The 14,322-nt window shown below is 39.7% G+C and overlaps 1 protein-coding gene across 15 annotated transcripts in view; it reads left to right on the forward strand.

Annotated features, from left to right (window-relative positions):
- The window catches only part of BBS9 (Bardet-Biedl syndrome 9), a 797,962-nt gene that overhangs the window by 7,017 nt on the left and 776,623 nt on the right, over positions 1-14,322 (forward strand). For 7 of the 15 annotated variants that reach the window (XM_054655540.2, XM_054655542.2, XM_054655543.2 and 4 more), the window contains exon 1: positions 13,065-13,585. The exons of 2 other annotated variants lie outside the window; for them this stretch is intronic. The gene's annotated coding sequence lies outside the window, so the exon portion shown is untranslated. Of the gene's footprint in view, positions 1-12,790; positions 13,586-14,322 lie in introns of those variants that run through there. 6 more of the 15 variants (XM_054655541.2, XM_063814156.1, XM_063814157.1 and 3 more) reach the window with 3 other exon arrangements.

Here is a 14,322-nt window from a genome sequence, read left to right on the forward strand (position 1 = left end):
TGCGAGTGCAGATAGCTCTTCGACATACTGATTTCGTCTCTTTTGGGTATATAGCCAGCAGTGGGATTGCTGACTCATATGGTAACTCTATTTTTAGTTTCTTGAAGAACCTCCAAAGTGTTTTCCATAGTGGCTATATTAATTTACATCCCTTCCAACAGTATATGAGGGTTCCCTTTTTTCCCACATCCTCGCCAACATTTATTATTGCCTGTCTTTTGAGCATAAGCCATTTAACTGGGGTGAGATGCTATCTCATTGTAGTTTTGATTTGCATTTCTCTGATGATCATATGCCTGATTGCCATTTGCATATCTTCTTTTTAGAAATGTCTATTCAAATCTTTTGCCCATTTTTAATTGGATTCTTAGATTTTTTCCTATAGAGTTGTTTGAACTCCTTATATATTCTGCTTATTAATCCCTTGTCAAAAGGGTAGTTTGCAAATATTTTCTCCCTTTCTGTGGGTTGTCTCTTAACTTTGTTAATTGTTTCCTTCTCTGTGCAGAAGTTTTTTTTAACTTAATGTGTTCCTGGTTCTCTATTTTTGCTTTGGTTGCCTGTGCTTATGGGAGTTACTCAAGAAATTTTTGCCCAATGTCCTAGGTATGTTCCCCAATGTTCTGTGTAGTAGTTTCATAGTTTGAGGTCTTAGATTTAAGTCTTTAATCTATTTTAATTTGATTTTTGTATATGGCAAGAGACAGGGGTCTAGTTTCATTCTTCTGCATATGGATATTCAGTTTACCAAACACCATTCATTGAAGAGATGGTCTTTTCCCCAGTATATGTTTTTGCCACCTTTGTCGAAAATGAGTTCACTGTGTATGAGTTTATTTCTGGGTTCTCTATTCTGTTCCACTGTCTGTGTGTCTCTGGGCCAGTACCATGATGTTTTGGTTACTATAGCTCTGTAGTTTAATTTGAAGTCAGGTAATGTGATTTTTCCAGTTTTGTTCTTCTTGCTCTGGATAGCTTTGGCCATTGTGGTCTTTTGTGGATCCACATAAATTGTAGGATTATTTTTCTATCTCTGTAAAGAATTACATTGGTATTTTCATAGGGATTGCATTGATTCTGTGGAATGCTTTGGGTAATATGAACGTTTAAACGATATTGAGTCTTCCAATACATGAACGTGGAATATCTTTCCATTTTTTTTCTGTCCTCTTCAATTTATTGCCTCAGTGTTTTATAGTTTTTTCTTTTCTTTTTTTCCTTTTTCTTTCTTTTTTTTTTTTTTTTGAGACAGTCTTGTTCTGTCGCCCAGGCTGGAGTCCAGTGTCACAATCTCGGCTCACTGCAACCTCCACCTCTTGGATTCAAGTGATTCTCCTGCCTCAGCCTCTTAAGTAGCTGGAACTATAGGCATGCACCACGATGCCTGGTTAATTTTTGTATTTTTAGTAGAGATGGGGTTTCACCATGTTGGCCAGGCTGATCTCAAACTCCTGACCTCAGGTGATCCACCTCCCTTGGCCTCCCAAAGTGATGGGATTACAGGCGTGAGCCACCATGCCTGGCCTATAGTTTTCATTGCAGAGATCTTTCACTTCTTTGGGTAAGTTAATTCCTAAGTATTTAATTTTATGTGTGCTATTATAAATGGAATTCCTTTTTGAATTTATTTTTCAGTGTTCACTGTTGGCATATAGACATCCTACTGATTTTTGTATGTCGATTTTGTATCTTACAACTTTACTGAATATATCAGTTCTAATAGTTTTTGGTGGAGTGTTTAGGTTTTTCCAAATATAAGGTCACATCATTTGCAAACAAGGGTAATTTGACTTCTTTCTTTCTAATTTGGATGCCTTTTATTTCTTTCTCTTGTCTGGTTGCTTTATCTAGGACTTTCAGTACTATGTTGAATAACAGTGGGCATCCTTGCTGTTTTCCAGATAATAGAGGAAAGGCTTTCCATTTTTCCCCATTCAGTATGATACTAGCTATGGGTCTGCCGTATATGGCTTTAATTATGTTTAGGTATGTTTCTTCCTTGCCTAGTTTTTTGAGGGTTTTTATCATGAATGGATGTTGAATTTTATCAAATGCTTTTTCAGCATCAATTGAAATGATCATATGGTTCTTGTCCTTCATTCTGTTGATATGATGTATCACATTGATTTACTTGCATGTGTTGAACCATCCTTGCATCCTAGGGATGAATCCCATTTGGTCGTGATGAATATCTTTTAATATATTCTTGCATTTGATTTGCTAGTATTTTGTTGAGGATTTTTACATCAATATTCATCAGATATATTGGCCTGTAGTTTTCTTTTTTTGATGTGTTTTTGTCTGGTTATCATATCAGGGTACTGGCCTCATAGAATGAGTTTGGAAGTATTTCCTCCTCGTCTGTTTTTCAGAATACCTTGAGTAGGATTGGTATTATTTCTTCCTTAAATGTTTGGTAGAATTCAGCAGTGAAGCCACTGGGTCTTGGGCTTTTCCTTACTGGGAGACTTTTTTATTATGGCTTAAATCTCGTTACTTGTTATTGGTCTGTTTAGGTTTTGGAGTTCTTCATGGTTCAATCTTGATAGATTGTATGTGTCTAGCAATTTGTCCATTTCTTCTAGGTTTTCCTACTTATTGGCATATATAGTTGCTCACAGTAGCCACTAATGATCTTTTTTTTTTTTTTTTTGCTTTTAAGGAGTGGAGAGTTTAATAGGCAAGAAAGAAGGGAGAAGAAAGAAGCCCCACTAATGATCTTTTGAATTTCTGCAGCATCAGTTGTAATGTCTTGTTATCCTCTCTGATTTTATTTATTTGGGTCTACTCTCTTTTTTCTTTCTTTTTTTCTTTTTTTTGAGACAGTGTCTCGCTCTGTCACCCAGGTTGAAGTGCAGTAGCGTTATCTCGGCTCACTGCTACCTCTGCCTCCCAGGTTCACGCCATTCTCCTGCCCCAGCCTCCTGAGTAGCTGGGACTACAGGTGCCTGCCACCATGCCCGGCTAATTTTTTTTTTTTGTATTTTTAGTAGAGATGGGGTTTCACTGTGTTAGCCAGGATGGCTCTCTTTTTTTCTTAATCTGGCTAAAGGATTTTCAGTTTCATTTATCTTTTTGAAAAACCAACTTTTCATTTCATTGATTGCATTGTTTTCTTCACTTCAAAATCATTTATTTCTCCTCTAATCTTTATTATTTCTTTTCTTCTACTAATTTTGGGGGTGGTTTGCTCCTGTTTTTCTAGTTCTTTAAGATGCATCATTAGGTTTTTTATTTGAAGTTTTTCTACTTTTTTGATGTGGGCGCTTTTTATTGTAAACTTCCCTCTTAGTACTGCTTTTGCTGTATCCTATAGGTTTTGGTATGCTGTGTTCCCATTTTCATTTGTTTCAAAAAATTTTTCAGTTTCCTTAATTTCTTCATTGACCCACTGGTCATTCAGGAGCATATTGGTTAATTTTCATGTATTCATCTAGTTTCCAAAATTCCTCATTATTATTATTATTATTGTTATTATTATTTTTTTTTTGAGATGGAGTCTCACTCTGTCACCCAGGCTGGATGGAGTGCAGTGGAGTGATCTCTGCTCACTGCAAGCTCCGCCTCCCGGATTCATGCCTTTCTCCTGCCTCAGCCTCCCGAGTAGCTGGGACTACAGGCGCCTGCCACCACGCCCAGCTAATTTTTTGTATTTTTAGTAGAGACAGGGTTTCACTGTGTTAACCAGGATGGTCTCGATCTCCTGACTTTGTGATCCGCCCGCCTCGGCCTTCCAAAGTGCTGGGATTACAGGTGTGAGCCACCACGCCCAGCCTCCTCATTACTGATTTCTAGTTTTATTCCACTGGGTTGAGAGAAGATATTTGATACATTTTCAATTTTTTGAAATGTTTTAAGACTTGTTTTGTGGTTTAACATGTGGTCTATGCTTGAAAATAATCCTTATGTTGAGGAGGAGAATGTGTATTCTGGAGCTATTGGATGAAATGTTCTGTAGGTATCTGTTAGGTTCATTTGTCTGTAGTGCAGATTAAGTGCAATGTTTCTTTGTTGGCTTTCTGTCTGGATGATCTGTCTAATGCTAAAAGTGGGGTGTTGATGTCTCCAGCTGTTATTTTTGGGGAATCTACCTCTCTTTTTAGCTCTAATATTTGCTTTATATATCTGGGTGCTCTAGTGTGGGGCATATATGTATTTACAAATTATTATATCCTCTTGTCAAATTTACCCCTGTATCATTATATGATGAACTTCTTTTTCTTTTTTAATAGTTTTTGTTTTGAAATCTATTTTGTCTGATGTATAAATCTATTTTGTCTAATGTAATAGACAAAATAGTATAGCTACTCTTGTTTTTTTTTTTGGTTTCCATTGGCGTGGAATATCTTTTTCCCTATCTTAATTTTCAGTCTTCATGTGTCTTTACAGGTGAAGACTATTTCCTGTAGGCAACAGATCAATGTATCTTGATTTTTTAATCCATTCAGCCACTCTATATCTTTTGATTGGAGAGTTTAGTACATTTACATTCAATGTTACTTTTTTCTACTTCTTTCCTAATATTTGTACAATGTTATGATTGATAAGTGATAAGTTACTGCTGCCATTTTGTCATTTGTTTTCTGGTTGTTTTATGATCTTTTCTTCCATCTTTCTCTCTTTCTTGTATTACTTTTAGTAGATATCTTTGATCTTTGGGAGTCTGAATATTAAATGCCTTGAAGTAGTCTTCTTTGGGTTAAATTTACTTGGTGTTCTATAATCTTCTTGTACTTGATATTGTTATCTTTCTCTAGGTTTGGGAAGTTCTTTGTTATTATCCCTTTAATAAGCTCTCTACCCCTGTCCCTCTGTCTACCTCTTCTTTAAGGCCAATAACTCTTAAATTTGCTCTTTTGAGGCCATTTTCTAGATTCTGTAGGCGTGCTTCTTTTTTTTTCTTTTCTCTCACTGACTGTATTTTCAAATAGCCTGTCTTCAAGCTCACTAATTCTTTCTTCTGCTTGATCAATTCTGCTATAAAAAGACATAAATTCTTCTGTATGCCAGTTGCATTTTTTTCAGCTCCAGAATTTATGCTTAATCTTTTTTAATTATTTCAATCTCTTTGTAACATTTATCTGATAGGATTCTGAATTCCTTCTCTGTTTTCTTGAATTTTTTTGAGTTTCCTCAACACAGCCATTTTGAATTCTCTGTCCAAAAGTTCACATATCCATTTTTCTCCAGGATAGGTCCCTGGTGCCTTATTTAGTTCTTTTGGTGAGTTCATATTTTCCTGGATGGTGTTGATGCTTGTAGATGTTCTTTAGTGTCTGGGCATTGAAGAATTAGGTATTTCTTATAGTCTTTATAGTCTGGACTTGTTTGTACCCATCTTTTTTGGGAAGGCTTTCCAGATATTTGAAAGGACTTGGATGTGTTGTGATCTAAAGCTTTATTTGCTTTAGGGGGCAACTCATGCACAGTAATCCTGTGGTTCTTGAAGACTTGTAGAGGTACTGCCTTGATGGACTTGGGCAAGATCCAGGAGATTTCTCTGGATTACCAGGCAGAGACTCTTATTCTCTTCCCTTACTTTTTCCCAAACAAATGAAGTCTCTCTCTCTGTTAACTAAGCCACCTGAAGCTGGAGGTAGAGTGACACAAACACCCCTGTGGCCACTACCGCTGTGACTGCACTGGGTCAGACCTGAAGTCAGGACAGCACTGGGTCTCACCCAAGGCCTGCTATAACCACTGCCTGTCTACTTACCTATGTTCACGCAAGACCCTAGAGCTCTACAGTCAGCATGTAGCAAAGCCAGCCAGGCCTATGTCCTTCCCTTCAGAGCAATGAGTTCTCCCAGATTCTTGTGAGGGTGCTGTCAGGGAGATAGGGACTACAGTCAAAAATCTCAGAGTCTACTTGGTGTTCTATTGTACTGTGGCTGAGCTGCATCGAACCACAAGATGCAGTCCTTCCCACTCTTTCCTCCTCTTTCCAAAGAGAGATGAGCCTCACCCTGTGGCCACCACCACCACAGGCCCATGGAGAGTATTGCCAGACTACCACTGATGTTCCCTTAAGGCCCAAGGGCTCTTAAGTCAGCTTGTGGTGAATTTGCCTGGCCTGGGTCTCACCCTTCAGGGCAGTGGGTTCTCCTTTGACCCAGGGCAGGTGCAGAAATACCATCCAAGAGCCAAGTCTTGGAATTGGGGACCCCATGAGCCCGCTTTGGGTTCTACTCACTTCTGGCTGAGCTGGTACCTAAGGTGCAAGACAGAGTCCCTTTACTCTTCCCTCTGCTTTTCTCAAGCGTGAAGACTCTTGCTCCATAGCAACCACATCTGGAATGTGCTGAGTCTCACCTCAGCCAGTAATGAAGCCACATAAGTCTCAGAGTATCACCGAAGGCCCTCAATGTAGTACATGTGTATTGCTGCTGTTTGTTTAGTGCCCAAGGGCTCTTCAGTTAGCAGGTGATGAATCCTGCCAGAACTAGGTCCTTCCCTTCAAGGCAGCAGGTTCCCTACTGGCCCACGTTGTGTGTAGAAACACCATCTGGGAACTAGGGCCTGAAATGGGGGGCGGCCTCATGACTCTGACCAGTGCCTTATCCTGCTGTGGCTGATCTAGTATCCAGGATGCAAGACAAAGTCCTCCCCATTCTTCCCTCTCCTCTCCTAAAGTGGAAGGAAGGAGTCTCTTTTGAAGCCACAAGCTGTGCAGCCTGGACTAGGTGAGAGTTGATGCCAGCACTCCCACAACTGCCCTGGCTGGTGTCTCAGTAGGCCATGTGCCCCCTGAGTCCACTGGCTCTGGGCCCATTTCAGCCCTAGGACTCACCTAGGAGTTGTGGTCCTTGTGGCCTAGACTGCCTTTCAAGTTTACTTACAGCCCCAAAGTACTTTAGATCATTGTCATGATACTTGAGGGAACTCAACTTCTGACTACTGGGATTGGTGATTTCCTGTTGGCTAGGGCTGCTTTAAGTATTTTCTCCACGGGCAGGTGTCAGCTGAGTTTTGTCCGGTTTTCCTTTCTGCTATAACAGGGCAGCACTGAGTTCAGCGCCTTAAATTTGCTGCATTCCCCCTTCCCCAGTGCACAGAAATGCTCTTTACACCATGCAACCATTGCTGGGGAGTGTGGGAGGAGTGGTGTTGGCAATTCAAGACTTTTTTCTACTTCTTCTGTGCCTCTTTCAGCAATATTAAGTTAAAACCAGGTACTGGCTGGGTGTGGTGGCTCACGCCTGTAATCTCAGCACTTTGGGAGGCCAAGGTGGGAGGATCACTTGAGTTCAGGAGTTTGAGACCAGCCTGGCCAACATGGTGAAACCTCGTCTCTACCAAAAATACAAAAAATTAGCGGGGCGTGGTGGCACGTGCCTGTAATTCCAGCTACTCAGGAGACTGAGGCAGGAGAATCGCTTCAACCTGGGAGATGGATGTAGCAGTGAGCCTAGCTTGTGCCACTGCACTCCAGCCTGGGTGACAGAGTGAGACTCTGTCTCAAAAACAAAACAAAACAAAAACAAAACCAGGTACTGTGACTGTTCACCTGATTTTGCTTCTCGTGAAGGTGCTTTTTTCTGTGTAGGGAGTTTTAAATTGCTGTCCTTGTTGGGGGATGCTTGGTGCAGGCTTCTATTTTGCCGTCTTGCTCCACCTCTCATCTGAGTTTATATAATTTACTATGTCATGATTAAAAATCTAAAATAAAAGCTATAAGAACTTTATTTCTACTTATGGAAACATGTTTAAATGTGTTTATGCATGTCTACATGTGTTATGTGGTGTGTTTACATAATAAAATCTGTCATAGCCAAAAATCCATAAACATTTTATTAACAGTGAGAAAAATGAGGGCTCATATAAAATATATAGCAAATAACCCTCCCTTTTTAGTTTATGTGACTTAACTAAATATTTCATTAATTAATTTGTTTTAAAATTGTCAACATACATTTTTGCCTAGGTTTACTGGTCAGATCTTTTTTTTTTTTTTTTTTTTTTTTGAGAAGGAGTCTCGCTCTTTCACCCAGGCTGGAGTGCAGTGGCGCGATCTCGGCTGACTGCAGGCTCTGCCCCCCAGGGTTCACGCCATTCTCCTGCCTCAGCCTCCCTTGTAGCTGGGACTACAGGCGCCCGCCACCTTGCCTGGCTAATTTTTTGTGTTTTTAGTAGAGATGGGGTTTCACCGTGTTAGCCAGGATGGTCTCGATCTCCTGACCTCGTGATCCACCTGCCTCGGCCTCCCAAAGTGCTGGGATTACAGGCGTGAGCCACCGCGCCTGGCCTGGTCAGATCATTTTATATTTGTTTTTGCTAGACGTTTTAAGGTCATGATGCTATAAACCCAGTCTAAAACAGAATGACCTTGTTGTGAAATTCCTCAATATATAAGATTAATTTAATGTTGTTGATATACTTAAAACAGCTATATCTTCTGAGTTATCGACAGGATACCCATGTATTTAACTTTAAAGGTTTTACTTAGATAAATACTTGATATTAACAGATATGAAACTTGTTAATAAACACAACAATGACTAGCTTTGTCTCATATTTCAGTTTTAAGAAGTAATCTAGATGTAATTAATAAAAATAAATTAGTTAATTGTAAATAGGATAAATATTTATAAATACAATTTTTATGTAATTTAAAATCCTGAAGTTATATTATGTTAAATAGTAGATACAATGTCTGGATCACATCCAAATAAGATAAAAGTGGAAACAAACCACTGAATAAATATAAGTTCATTTTTGGCTTTTTAAAGTTTATAAAATTATAAATATATTTATATCTATTAATAAAAAATGAATTTAGGAAAAAATACTTTTGTATGGTAAATAATCTTGAATAGTAAATTTTAGTCTATAAAATAATTGGCTTTTTTAAAAAATGAAAAATGGTAGGACAAAGACTTGGGGGTTAAAAAAATGAGTAAATGTCTAAGCAAGTCATAGAGTATTTATGAATAATAGGCCTATGAGAAAACTTTTATGAATGATCAGGTTGGCCAGGATTAAAAATAAATAGTTTATAAGTGGTTTTCTAAAATTTAAACATTGATGTTGGAGGTGCACTGATACAGGACCAGAGCCTGGTCCTCCATTTTTAAAACAACATTTTCTTGAAGTATTGATCTGCTCCTGATAAAATTGTAAGAAGCTTTCATTTTGAATTCTAAAATCTATTTCTTTAACTGCTATCCCCTAAACTGCAGGCAGTTTCTATTTCTGCCACCTTTTTTCACCGAGATTCATTTAATTTCCCTAGTTTCACATTAAAAATGCTGTCTTCTTCATTTAAAATAATAATTTCGTTGCTTTTTTTTTGAGATAGGGTTTCACTCTGTCATGCAGGCTGGAGTGTAGTTGCACGATCATGGCTCACTGCAGTCTTGACCTACTGGGCTCAAGCAGTCCTCCAACTTCAGCCCCCTTAGTAGCTGAGACTAAAGGCACACGTAACCACGCCCGGCTAATTTTTGTATTTCTTGTAGAGACAGGATTTTGTCATGTTGCCCAGGCTGGTCTCGAACTCCTGGGCTCAAGCGATCTGCCCACCTCGGCCTCCCAAAGTGCTTGGATTACGGACATCGCACCCGTCTGGTAATATCATTTCTTGAGGTAGAGTTTTGCTTTTGAAATTTCTCAGATTTCATATCTCAGTGGTTCAAATTTGCCATGTCTTGCTATTTGATTTCCAGGTCATATATCATTGCATTCAGGTTTTTCTCCTCTTTAGAAAGCCTGGGATGGTAACTCTCTCCTTCAATTTTTTCGTCAGTTGCTATACAATGTTTTTTTTTTTTTTTTTTTTTGGTTCTAATTGCTGGTATGGCCTGACACTAAAGGTTTATCCTGAAGGCCTAGAAATCAATGCTCTTTTTCAATATAACTTGATTCTGTACTCTTGGCTTTTCTTGATACATGTGAATTGTTATAATCATGACCTGGGACACATCTTCCTGTATCTGATTAAATTCAAGTACCCTTTTCATCAGATTCGACCTCCAGGTTATCTAAATGAGCTCCCCAAAAGGAGAAACAGTCACATTGCAGAAAGTTTTTCTTTACTTTTTTGGTGCCCAGCCTAAGGAAGATTATACATTTTATCAACATAATTTCCTGTGTTGCTTTTATTAGATTTGATTTTTTTTTAAACCTGAAGTTTAAAATGGTTAAGATAATTTTAATGTAATTATTTGTATGGCTTTTTAAGCCTTTTGATTATCACTCTGGTTATATAAATGACTTATTTCACAAGTAACTTGTGATTCTGTATTGATACAGTGTTTTGAGCCCTTTAAAAACTTCCTCAAAATCAAATTCCAATTTAAGTTTTTTAAATGTAGAATTAACTTTGGAATTTTCCAGTTGAACTCCTGGAAAGCATTAAAACGTATCTTTCTCATCTTTTAGAGGTATTAAATCTTTCTCATCTTTTAGAGGTATTAAATGATTTATTTGGTAAATTTTATAAGAAACATTGTCAAACAATAACTGATACTAGATTTTTATTTTATTTGCATTTATGGGAATATTGTTGATATGAATGTTTGAAAAATTATATAAGTCCATACAAGTCGGCTGGGAATGATGGCTCATGCCTATAATCCCAACACTTTGGGAGGCTGAGGTCAGAGGATTACTTATAGCCAGGAATTTGTGTCCAGCTTGGGCAACAAAGCAAGACCCTGTCTCTATTAAAACAAAACAAAACAAAACAAAAACAAAAACAAAAAACAAAAAAAACCAAGCATGGTGGTACAAACGTGTAGTCCCAGCTACTTGAGAGGCTGAGGCAGAAGGATTGCTTGAGTCCAGGAGTTTGAGATTGCAGTCAGCTATGACTCTGCCACTGCACTCTAGCCTGGGCAATAGAGCAAGACCCCATCTTTAAAAAAATTTCGTACAAATGTATTATATTACCAGTCATAATTCTGGTTATCTTAAAATACTGTATATGATAGCAATAAATAAATGTTCTTCTCAGTTGTTAACTTCATCAGATTTTTAACCATGGCTATTTTAAGCTTTTGTCATCCATATTATTGTTTTGAATTCTTTTTTAAAAAACAGACTCCTGGAAGATATTCTAACAAGTACCTTTTATTTTTATTTATTTATTTTTGAGACAATCTTGCTCTGATGCCCAGGCTGGGGTGCAGTGGCAAGATCCTGGTTCATTGCAACCTCTGCCTCCCTGGTTCCAGTGATTCTCATGCCTCAGCCTCTTGAGTAGCTGGGATTACAGGCATGCACTACCACGCTGGGTTAATTTTTTGTATTTTTAGTAGAGATGGGGTTTCACTATATTGGCCAGGCTTTTCTCCAACTCCTGGCCTCAAATGATCCTCCCGCCTTGGCCTCCCAAATTGCTGGGATTACCGGCATGAACCATTGTGCCTGGCCCTAAAATATACTCTTAAATTTGGGTTTCTAACAACTTGAAGATCAATGGACAATATAACAATTTCCAGAACTGTAATAAAAAAGTGGGTTCATGAAACTATTAATCAAGATCAGGCTGAACAAGAATTAATTACATGAGTTTAAATAACTAATGAAGACAATGTTTTTATGATTTTATTTCAAATGTTGTTGGTTCTTTACTCAAATAGTTTTTTCCAGATTTAAGAAAATCTTGTCTTTTAAGCTATTTATAATTTACAGCAATTTGATAAAGTATACTTGTGTAAAAAAAGATAAAAACTTTTTCTCTTTACTTGATTCCTCCATAATTAGAAAACCATTTGTGAGTCTTCTTATGGTAATATGGTCATTTCAATAAGTCTAATAAAAATCTGCTCTCTCTGTATAGCAGAATACAATTGGAAACTGGTTATATTACCAAGGCTTTGACTGAAAGGTCATTTTTAAAAATATTGAGGCCGGACGCGGTGGCTCACGCCAGCAATCCCAGCACTTTGGGGGACCGAGGTGGGTGGATCGTTTGAACCCAGGAGTTCGAGAGCAACCTGGACATGGCGAAACTCCATCTCTACAAAAAATACAAAAATTAGCCAGGTGTGGTGGTCTGTGCCTGTAGTCCCAGCTTACTAGGAAGGCTAAGGTGGGAGAATCGTTTGAGCCCGGGAGGTTGAGGCTTCAGTGCTTCAGTGAGCAGTGATCCTGTCACTGCACTCCAGTCTAGGCGACCCTGTCAGCGAGACCCAGTCTCAGTAAAAAAAAAAAAAAAACAAAAAAACCCCACAAAAACCCCGAAAACCCAAAAAACTAAAACTAGAATGGTATTTTCTACTGGGAATGTGGATTTGTGGATTGGTGGTGAAATACTGGAAATTTAAAGCCTACACTAGAATCCATTGAAAAAAGCGAACAAGAAAAACTTCAAGGTTGGCTACATTGAATTTGAATGTAAAGATTAAAAAAAAGTAAGTAAAAAACAAAAAGACATATATCCAATCCCATATACCAGGAAATGCACTCTAAGGTATATACGGAAAATATATTTAACACATGTGTATCAGGACGCAGGCACAAGTAACTTCAAAGCAGCGTTGTTTCAAATAGTAAAAAAAGGAAAAACTGGAAACTGTTCAAAAGCTTCATCATCTCGATGATCTTGGTCTTCCGCCTCGCCTTCTTCTTCAAGGTGAATATGTACTGGGCCAGCACCACCCCCGCCACCAGGGCGCACACGCTGGCGCTCGCTACCGCGACCACCCTCGCCACGGTCGCGCGGTGCATGGACGGGGCCCTCATGAGTGTCCCGGCAGGAAAAAAACACCGCGATTGGGACTCTCAGAAGCGCGGGATCCCAGAGCACCATGGACAAGCCAGTGACGCCCCGCCCCCACTAGGCCCCACCCACACGCACCGAGGGGAGAGGGCGGGCACGCGCCCGGGGGGGCGTGGCCTGCGCCCGGAGCCCAGGCAGGAGGAGGGTCTTCCTTAAGGAACTGCTGCCAGGACAGGGCAGAGGATTGCAGTAATTATCACTCTCTGCTAATGAGGACCAGGCCGTGGTTCACTCGAGCCCCGCCCCAGTAGTAATCTAATTCCAACCGCGGCCCTCTCAGAAGTCGGTCTCCGCCTTTGCGCCTCAGCCTCTCTGTACTCCAGCCCCCAGAAGTCGGCGCGGCACGGCGTGACCTGCGCAGTGGCGTCCGTTGTAAGTGCTATGACAACAGGGCGAAGATGTCTCAGAGTTAGGCTGGAGAGGGGAGGTGTCCCTTCCGCTGCGGCCGTCGGGTTTCTGCTACATCCCATTCACCGCCTCCTCCATCCTTTTCTCCTCGGTGTGAGCAGCAGGACTTGCATTTGTTCTCGCCTGCCTAGTGTCTTCCAAGGGATAGATGCCGTTTCCTCTGCTGGTCTCTGGGGGTGACGGGGGGCGCAGGGGAGCTTCTTGGGGGAATCACTCCAACTCTGTGGAGCTGGTGGTGCTGCCTGGTGGGGCTCTCTCTTTGCCCGGGACGTGGAACAACTTTCAGCTGGAGGACGAGAGGGAATAGTGAAGCTAAAGGTTGCTTTTCTCTGCACCCTCCGTTCTTGCTCCCTCTGCTCCATCACTGGGACCTTGTCAGGCGTTCATAAAGCAAAATTTGCCGAACGAGGGTTCGCAGAAAGGTGGGGCAGAGCTCATCTGACGTGGCATCAGGTAAGATGGTATGTGTGGTGTTAAACTTCGGGTACAAGAATACCCTTTCCATGTTTTATTTTGTGAACAAGATTCTCTAATGCAGTATAATGGTTTGGAGTCTGTAAGGTGATTGATTTCTTAGATGTTTGCACTGAAATAAACAAACACTAGGAGCACAAAGTGTATGAGATTCTGTGAATACTTTTGAGAAAAAAGGGATGAGAATTTTTAAGGATTCCATTGAGGAATGTCACTTGGAGCATGAGCATCCTCCTGAGACACTTCAACAGGTCTGTGAGTAAATGGGCAAAGCAGTTCCCAGCCTACGACTGAAGTAGGATGCATGTACTAATACCCCCAATCCTTCTAGTAATAGGATTATTGTTTCTCCTCTTTTTACTTGGAGACCACAACAGTTTAGATGAGCTGCGCTGATTTTATCAGCACCTCCTGCCAGTCAAATCCTGCATTTGACTTCAATTTCCTGGAGAAATGTATTTTTTTGGGTATCTCACTTTTACTTTAAAAATGAAACCGTATCTTACAGGTATACACATCTTACATGTCCTCATTGATAAACAACTTGAAAGATGCTGCAGGATAAGCTATGGGTCTTAAGTTAGCCAGCATTCAGAGAAAGATTTTCTAACTTATTAGCATTTTATAAAGAAAACAATTACTGAGATTTTTTCATGAATATACGGAAGAATTAAAAAAAAACTAGAAAACCCAGAAGTTTTTAAAGAAGAATTTTA

This window comes from Pan troglodytes, chromosome 6, assembly GCF_028858775.2.
Source record: "Pan troglodytes isolate AG18354 chromosome 6, NHGRI_mPanTro3-v2.0_pri, whole genome shotgun sequence".
Lineage (NCBI taxonomy): Eukaryota > Metazoa > Chordata > Mammalia > Primates > Hominidae > Pan > Pan troglodytes.